The 10255-nt window shown below is 34.2% G+C and overlaps 1 long non-coding RNA gene across 1 annotated transcript; it reads right to left on the bottom strand.

Annotated features, from left to right (window-relative positions):
* Positions 1 to 1887: 1887 nt before the first annotated feature.
* Positions 1888 to 9711, bottom strand: LOC146737977 (uncharacterized). The gene is made up of 3 exons (XR_014930799.1): positions 9581 to 9711; positions 2120 to 2272; positions 1888 to 1976 (listed from the first exon to the last, which is right to left on the bottom strand). It is a non-coding gene; the product is annotated as an uncharacterized LOC146737977 (long non-coding RNA).
* Between the last annotated feature and the right edge of the window lie 544 nt (positions 9712 to 10255).

Genomic DNA, 10255 nt, shown 5'->3' on the forward strand with positions numbered 1-10255 from the left:
AGCTGTCTGCATATCATTGGGATAGCATTCTGTGAAGAGACAGCACAAGATGATTCTGACATATTAACATCCAAATATATTTTCATTCATTCTGTTTGCTAATACAGCATTCTTATCAGTGCTTGTGCTATTGTTTTGATCTAAAGTCTCCATCTATGTTACTGTTTTAACGCTCAAGAACATCAACATGAGAATTACAAGTAATGAATATATTTTTGTTTCTACCAAAAAATAATTTACCAGATGCTGTAATAATTTTCATTATCAACATATAAAACTATATTTGTCTGCTTGCTATTGTCATTTTTTTTGACATGAGGGTACTCTTGTTTATGATCTCACCTAGAATATACTCCAAGTAACGCGGAGGATGCTCTGGAAAAAGTCTGATTAAATATGCAAGGTTACTCTGTGGATAAAAAGATAAAAAATGTATGCATAATATTAAATGCTATGGATGACATTGTTAGATTTAGAGATCCATAATACCGATATACTTCTTGGATGCAAATTCAAATTTGGCTCAATAGTATGTGTATTGATTAAGCTTAAAGCGCGGTGGTCATCGCGCAGCGCGTGTTGGAATTTCATGTAAATAAACAATGTATTATACACACGTTGTATATGTCGCTATGAGTCCCATATCGAACAGGACGCGGCGCGACGACCGCTGCCATTTAATTTCATTTATAAAACCAAAAGTAGAAATTTAAAGCAAATAAGTATGTGGCCAGTGATTTGACACATACCATTCCTACTTTCTAGTCTGATATACATCAATTTTAACAAAGTCAAATGTTATTACCTTTCACTAAATAAAATCTATATTTCTCCCTAAAATGTTTAAGATGAATATATAGAAAATTATGTCCATTTTGTTCAAATGAATAAAAAGAGGCAAAATGTTGCACCAAGATTATGCTTGTAAAGATTATAGCACCAACAAAAATTGAATTATTATACCTACAAATGAGATTAAATACTAACATTTATATGACCATCTCCTTGTTCACGAGTAGAAAATGTACCATCTCCATTTACGCATACTAGATCAGAAATTCCATTGTAACATACATAGGCATCTCTGTGATCTCCCCCACCTACATCCTGACTACCTGGTCCACCGTTATAATAATGGAATCTCCCAACAGCGCAACTTTGCTTCTCGCTTATTGGATGTGGCTCTGTAACCAATTTACAAGAATGTTTTGGTAAATATGTAAAATGAGGTGTGTTTAAAATAAGACGTCATACAGTAAAATAGGTGTTCATTGTGATAAAAAATCTGGTCAAATGTTTGATACGAAAGGAGATGATTTGTTCAGAGCTGAGAATGCACAGAGAATAGCCGTACAATAGATGGCTCACAAACAGTGTTTTAAACCGAGACTTGTTCATGAACTTGTGATGTCTTGGATTAGCACTGTTTGTCAAAGTGAATCTCTCACTTGCGATCCTGATACAACGCTTTATCATTCAATCGAAGGAATGATTGGTTCCTGTTAACCATAGTGATAACGCCGCTTAGAAACATTCTCCTTTATAAAGATGTTGATTTCAATGTTGCGAATAAGTTTATTAGAAATTTTGTAAGTTGGAAAAATCTTTTGTACACACATGCTGAGCAATAGTATGTGACTGGTGCATCTTGTCTTTTCAATTATAGCTACAATAGTATAAATCTTATGTTCGTAAGATTACTGATGTCCCTCGGTAAATAAACAATATGTACCAAGGTCCATAATTATACCTATGACCATTTTTGGATATTTACAAATACCAATTATTTAAATTCTTTAATGTTTGTTCATGAATGAGGTGAAAAACAAAGTTGATATTTTTAGATCTCACCTGGAGAAGGATTTGCTCGTATGTTCTTTTTTTGTGCTTGGTTATTTTCTGCGTTCAAAACAGACTTCTTGGGATTATGTTGTCGGTGCAACTCTTGTTGTGCTACATTGATCATTCTTCGTTTCCTAAATACATGTAAAATAAATATTATTCAATTCATTTGAAACAAGGAGTGGGTCTCACATGGGGTATGAATCTCTTCAGGCACCCAGATTGACTTTTTATGTTAATATGTTAATAGGGGTGAGTATTTTAACATTTTACTCACATAATTAGTCCACATCGGCTACATTCACACTCTTTGTATGGACAGTGGTTTTTATGACCTTTGAGAGGAATATCGATATCTTCATGGTATCTGCACCGTGTACAAGTCGGCATTCGCTTCACAGACGCAGCCATCTTGCACTGCATAGTAAACCTAGTACATGAAATGTATGCAAATCACAAAATTAACATGCACACAAACTGATTTCACAATTTGTAACACTTTGAAACTATTATTATAAGTGTACAAGTAGAATATTCAGAGATTAAAATGATTGCTTCAGTAACAAAACCACAAATTTAAATTTTCAGTACACAACACCACAAGAAACCAGAGTTGTAGTGAACTAATATGTAATAAACGTGTTTGAAACAAGAGATGTGAGCTGGACGAGTCACAGGGTGTTATATACGAGAGGAGAGATAACCAATTTTCGCAATAGTTATCTAATACACTGTCACTTTTATATACAGTGAAGGACATAAAACTGGGGTCGTTATAAATATTTTATAGATGCATATTTTATCAAAATTGACCGATCTAGAAATCATATTGTGACATCTTTAGTTCTAATCAATATTAATGATTTAGTGCAACATTATCCAATCAGCTAGCAAGCGCCTCATTTTGAATAATAATAATCTTTATTGTATTTGTATCCTTATTTGGATTTTGAATAAAATGCGATTTTTATAAATATGTTTATAAGCTAAGGTTCTTCACTGTATATAGACAATTTAAAAAAAAAAAATATTTGTTAATATTGACCCTCAGCTTTTGTTTTAAAATATATAATTGTGATTTGTTTACACCCATACCTTCAATCATATCTGAATATTTATTCAAATTACTAACTCACTGTGATGTCATAATGCCATTGCTGGAACTCATTAATATTATTTCAAACTCACAATGCATTCTCCTTCCCAGAGTTCTATGTGGTTAGATCACTGAAAGTATCTCTGCCACCACACACCGCCATTTTGTGGTGAAACACCACAAGACGTTTACTATGCGTATTATTTGCGTATTTTTGTTATTAAAGGGATCTTGTGTTGATTTATTCTTACTGATAAACTAGTTTTAAAATATTTCATCGATAGCTGATAATTATTTTTTTGCAAACGCACTGAAAACGGTGAAATAATTTACAAAAGAAAATAATTCCATTGCGTAATAACCGTTACTAAGGTGTTACTCGGTTTATCAAACTGACCGTCCTGCGGATTGCCAGGCGAAGAACTATAAACAAAAACGAAAGCACTTCGTAGTATTGACGACTAAATCGTGCTACTGCCACACCTTTTGTTCTACGGAAAGTAAAAAATCAAAGAAAGCTTAGAAAGAACTCCCATGTGCTGAGAGTATTGGAGACACATTAAATATAATTCGAAATTACTTAGCTGAAAACTAATTATGCAAATCAGAAAATTAATATGACCAGATTTGAGTGTAAAACTAATGAGGTCTGCGCAATGTAACAGAAAATCTATGTCTCCAAGTTTAATTGAAATGTGATTAGAACCAAAAAATTATGAATTATTATGCTTATTAGGGAATTAATATGAACAGATTTTTACCCCAAACTAATTAGGTTTGTACATTGTCCTAGAGCATCTTTGTACTAAGTTTCATTGAAATGGAATAATTAGCACCGTGAAAACTCCAAAATTTCGACCCCTCTAAAAATTTGGCCGCCTATTTATTTGCCGGGTTTCGGTGTTTTATTTACCTCCAAATTTTCGACTCCACTAAAAATTGCCGACTCATTCTTATTCGAAAATTTCGACCAGTTTTAGTTTTCCCCCAAACGAAAAAAACCCCGATGTGAGCGTTCAAACGGGACCTTCCTCAAAGGCATGAATCCGGGTTTCTGATTGACTGAGAGATTTTTATTTTATTGGTAACGAAAATATATTCTAAATAAACGAAGTTTCAAATAAAAACGAACACAAAAATCTCGGCATGCTGCGTTTCTGAATTGTTGATTATTACTGTACTCAGTAGTGATTATAATAATGTACACAAAATAAATTTGTTGAATGGTTATGAAATACAAATAAAAGTCAACTTAGTTTCATCGTAAGCGAATGATTCCGGTCTCGTATAAACGTTTGATGCTGTAGGATATCCGCCATGTTCTCTTAGGTCAAATAGGTCAAATCGCTAATTAACCAATCAAAAAGCTGGATGATGCGAAAACGGCATGATTTTTTTTAAATAAAAAAATTAGTTGTTTTTAAAAAATAAACTGGTCATCTGAAGAATAATTTAACATTGTTCACAGTGATAACAGCTCATTCTCGAAAGGAAGCTTACCTGCTCACGCTAGTCACGATAAAAATCATACACGTGTACTCTTGAATAGACAGACGTCAATGACTACGGTAAAACTTAGACTCTATTTTAGCCGGCAGGATTGATTGAAATGTCCGAAAAATGACGCCAAAATACACCTTAAAAGTCCCATTTTATTTTCTTAAATTCCATTTTATTTTTTAATCCAAGGGCGAATTTACGGCAGAATTTGGTCCCTCAAATAAGGGACACGTGAGCTTTGATTCTAACCGGATACATTGCACTGGGTCGGGGAGATCGTTTGCTAAACTTCCATGTATCTTTTGTCCAATGGGTACCTGTACTTCGAACATTCGCAAGTTTTCCTAGGTAGTGCGAGACAGCTTTGTCTTTTGACCTATTAGTTTTGTGTTGACCTCTTCTCCGCGTCTTGATGTTTTGTTTTGCTTGTCATAATACTCACTGATTGATGACTTTGTTTAGATTTTGAGTTACAACTCGGCCACGACCTTTGCTTTTACCGTGAAACATGAGGAAGTTTACGTCAATTGACGGACATTGCATTTTTTAAAAACTAATGAAGCACACTGTCTATCATCCCCATTTTTTTTTGCTGATTTCTATTCTGAAAAATTCGACCGTCCGAAAATGCACCTTAATTTTGACTCTAAAAACACGTCACATTTCTAACACAAATTATTTAAAACCAGTCGAAATTTTGGAGTTTTTACGGTACTTTAGATATCAGTGTGAAAGATTAAAATTGGTTAATTATGCAAATTAGGTAATTAATATGTACAAATTTTAACCCACAATTATTCAGGTCTGTCTATTGTCCTACAGCATCCATGTACATTCATTGATATGTGATGTATAGTACCTGAGATATCAGTGTGAAAGTTGGTTAATTATGCAAATTAGGTGATTAATATGCACAAATATTTACCGGAAACTAATTGGGTCTGCATAATTCTAGATTCATTGAAATATGATGATTAGTACTTTAGATATCAGTAGAAAAGCTGAAAATTAATTATGCAAATTAGGTAATTAATATGCACAATTATTTACCCTAAAACTAATCAGGTCTCTGCATAGTCCTAAAGGATCTATGTACCAAGTTTCATTGAAATGCGATGATTAGTACTTGAGATACCCGTGGAAAAGCTGAAAATTAACTAATTATGCAAATTAGGTGATTAATATGCACAAATATTTATCGAAAACAATCAATCTCTGCATAGTCCTTGAGTATGTAAGTACCAAGTTTCATTGAAATGTAATGCTAACTACTTATATCAAATGCTGAAAATTAATTAATTATGCAAATTAGGTAATTAATATGTACTGATATTACCATAAAAACTATCAGGTCTGTGCAGTGTCGTATGACATCTATGTACCAAGTTTCATTGAAATGTGATGATTAGTACTTGAGATATCAGTGGAAAAACCGAAAATTGACTAATCATTATGCAAATTAGGTAATTAGTATCCACGGATTATTACCAAAAACTAATCAAAACCTAGCATTAGTTCAGAGCATCTATGTACCAAGTTTCATCAAAATCCAATGAGTGGTTGTTTAGATATCAGTGGAACAGTCATGGAACCACTAAAAAATAGCTAATTATCATGCAAATTAGGTAATTAATATGCACGGATTTTTACCAAAAATTAATCAAATCTGCGCATATGTTCAGAGCATCTATGTACCAAGTTTCATCAAAATCCAATGAGTGGTTCTTTAGATATCAGTGGAACAGTCATAGAACAGCTAAAAATTAGCTAATTATCATGCAAATTAGGTAATTAACGAGCATGGATTTTTACCAAAACCTAATCAAATCTGCGCATTGGCCCAGAGCATCTATGCACCAAGTTTCATCAAAAACCGATGTATGGTTCTTGAGATAGCAGTGGAACAGTCGGACACACATACACACATACACACACACATACACACATACTTGTATTGCAATATGTTCCGAGGACTCCATTGGATTAACTTTTAATATAGTTGAATTAACTTTTAATATAGTTGCGATATGAACTCGATTAAAACGCGTTCCTATATAGGGTTGCGTTTTAATTGGAGTTTAATTAAACTCAATTACAATGCAATACAATGGAGAATTGCATTTTAATTAAGTTTAATTAAACAAGAGTTGAATATCCCGTGACTGAACATAGAAATGTTTGCGAAGCTTAGGTTTAGTATCGGGGTAAGGTATGGTATAATTATATTAATATTAATATAACGTGAACCATACCTTCCCCCGATACTAAACCTAAGCTACGCAAAACGTATTAATAATCGAATTAACTATTAATATAAATTATGTTTTCCGAGGACTATGAAAAAGGTCCTCGGAAGGTGTGTATGTCCTCGGAAGTAGCTATATATCTGTATTTTTGTCCTCGCAACATATAGCAATCCAAGTACACACATACACACATACACACATACAGACACACTAACTGCAAAGACTCCCATTTTGTGCTTCGCACATGGGAGTCAATTAGCTTCTCAATTTAAAATTAGCCAGAATCTACAAACAACGCATATGCTTTCGTCAGGTGGCAGAGATATATTCGTGGAATAGAACTCTGCCTGGGAGATCGCTCACAATGGTGTCAATTTGAAATCTAACAGTCATTTTGATTTATAGAAAACATATTTATAAAATGTTACAGTGCGCCCAACTTTCTGCTTTACTGCACCCATGGATTTGGTTTACAGTAATTTATATAATTTGTAAAGAACATTTAGAAAGTACATGTATGTGAAATGACAGATCAGTGCATTTGACGTTGCTAGTGCGAATGAATTTAATTTCAAAATTATCTGACCATCGTGCAAAAAAGCGTTCCAAATACATTTATTTGAATATTTTATTCTCGGTTAAAAAAATCAAATAACATTGTCTAGTTTAAATACAAACGAAATCATATATCAGTAAGTATAAAACATAATCGAATATAACGTGTACAAAATATCGATATAAAAAAACGAGGTATAAATTAACAGTACAGGTAAACATTAGTCATTTGAGTAAATATAGCAAAATATACAAACGGTGAGTAGAATTATAATCGAATATATACAGAAAAACGATTTCGAGAACAAATCAAATGTCTGATTTTATTATGAAAATAATCTCATTGTTTATTATATATATTAAAAAAATTCTAAAAAACCAGCTGAAAATTATTGTCCATTTAAGTCAAAATTGGCGATATTATAAGTTCGTCTTGATCAATGGTAGCTAGGACATCGTTGATGCACCACTGGGCGATGAATACTTTGAGCGAGTGACATAGGAGATGGTACTTATATTCAGCTCTTATTCTTCCTTTCAGTCTATGCTTGAAGCACTGTACGACATCAGTTTCAGGTAGGTCTTTCATTTTTTTGACACGGGTAACATGAATGGCTGCTTTGAGTGTTGCCAAGATAAAACATAATAGACCATGTTCTTTTGTTATAGTTTTTCGCCTTGGCGGACCAAGTACAAAATGGGCTAAGGAGATTTGTTCATAATCAAATAAATTTGACAACATATTTTTTACCATTTGTAAGAGTTGTTCCAGCCTTTCACACTCTAAAAATATATGGACAAGATCGTCTTTCTCATTACAGAAAGGGCAGAGGTCATTGTCCCGCAAGCCCGATTTCGACAAAAAACCACCAGTAGGGTACGCACCGTAGGAGCCTCCACTGCAGGTCCCCGTCTTTTTTTCTTAGAGGGGAAATATAGCAATCTCTGAAATTAGGTCTTTCTCCATGGAGAGACAGTAAATCACACCAAAGTGTTCCAGGCAGAGAAGGGTCCTTGTCGAGTTTTTTAGACAGGACCAAGAACTTATAAATTCTGCCTTTCTCTAGTTTGTACAGAGGACAGTTAAGTAGAATATCATTCTCATCGTCTCGATGCAAGAGCTCAAGAGAATACTTGGGCGTGACTAATTCTGCATCTTGAATATACCCGTGATTTATTGTGTCTTTAAAAGCTATCGGTATTGCACTATATATAACGTCAAGAGCGATGGAAAGCAAGCGTTTAGAATAAATACCTACATTCGCATGCATGGATTCAACAGAATTCCAGATGTTATTGTGTAAAAGGTCACCGATTTTTGTGATACCAGATTCAATAAAGTGTGTGAGTTTGAGTGGTACATTTTGAATCGGATGCAGTATTGATTTGTTATAGAACAAAGGCTCGTCGCATACGCTTTGAAAGTTAGATGGTAAATCTTTACGAATAAAAGTGATAGAGGACCAAGTTTATATATTTAATTTGAAATGAGTGTTTTAATATGTTTGATGGGATCTATACTCCATATAGTAAATCGGTCATGATTGAACGAAATACAAATACTGGTGGGTCATGAGTATTACCAATAGTCTTCTTTAACCAGTACAAACTACTTCTGCAGATTTCGGGAATGATTTGAATGTAGCACAAGGGTTTTCCTCTATGATAGAGGGACTGTGTCTTGAGCAAAAGATTTATAAAATTTCCATAAAAAACATATTTATAATTAAGTGAAATTCAGTGTCATGTACAATAATGGGAGAAAATATGAAGAAAATATTTGCCTTCATTCTGATACATAGAAAATTGGCCCCTCTTCGTTTTCAAAGGGGTGTCCCATCACATTTCTACATTGCAAGTGCAAATACACTGCGTGGTGACAAAACGATTAAGGGGTCGATCATTTGAAATTATAAAGGGTGGCCGGAGGATTTGTTGAAAAAAATGGATGCAGGGAAAAGGTGTTGGCACACACTCAAGAAGGATAAAAATGTACAGATAAGACAACGTGAAAAAAAAGATTGCACCGGTCACGCTCTTACAGCAACCGCAATGATTTCATTTTATGATGTTTGACCCCTAATCAGGTGTTATCCGAAATCATGTAATTTGTACTTCCAAATATTTCCATCATGCGTGTGTATTATTCAAAGAAAGTAAATTATGCACAAAATATCAAGTTGGTATCGTTAACAAAACATGCCCGCGTAAAATGCCACAATTTAAATGCTGTTAGTATGAGAATTGAGTGTAGCAATCTTTTGTTTCGGCCGTAGGACCAGGTGTCGTACAAGTTTTAAAACGCAGCTTTCTGACAATTACAGTGTAAAACTCGACTTACGCGGGAATCCCGTGTTCTGGCAAGAATTATCAAACACGAAGCTGAGAGGATTTCCTAGATGTGTCGATGTCAGTTTCTGGCGCCACTTTGTCTGGTGAGCAGACAGTACGTCTACAATAAAGAATATGTTTGCGACTGCGCGCGGCTGTTCACGTGATTACGTAAAGCGCGCATTGCTGGGTCTATAGGTTGATCACGTGATTGTCACACACAGTGCACTTCTCGCCAATCCTTATTAATTATGCAGATTTGCGATTACCATGTCAGACTAAAATACGGGTAAAGGGTGAGCAACTTAAATGGTGCGTATAGGTTGGAACGAAAATCAATCATATTGCCATGATTTTCGATAGCGCTCACTTTCGCTGTTTGCGGGAGTTGAAATTTATTCATGGCATCGTTTTTTTGATTTTAGGTATAAGTATCGGTCTTATTTTTGGTCAAGATAGGTATAATTATCGGTAATATTTTTCTGATTTTGTATACTAATATGAGTCCGTATATGAGCGAATATCTCCGCCTCAGATCCCGGCCTCAGATCCATATATACATCAACCCGGAAATATTTATGCTCTTATGTAAGTGGCAGAGGTGTTTCTATGGTCAAAGTACATATTTCAATAAATCAATAGTCACGTAGCAATGGTTTACTTTGTAATTTCGTTTCGAACAACA

The sequence above is a fragment of the Saccoglossus kowalevskii genome, chromosome 10 (genome assembly GCF_978046115.1).
Source record: "Saccoglossus kowalevskii chromosome 10, keSacKowa6.1, whole genome shotgun sequence".
In the NCBI taxonomy this organism is placed as follows: Eukaryota; Metazoa; Hemichordata; class Enteropneusta; family Harrimaniidae; genus Saccoglossus; species Saccoglossus kowalevskii.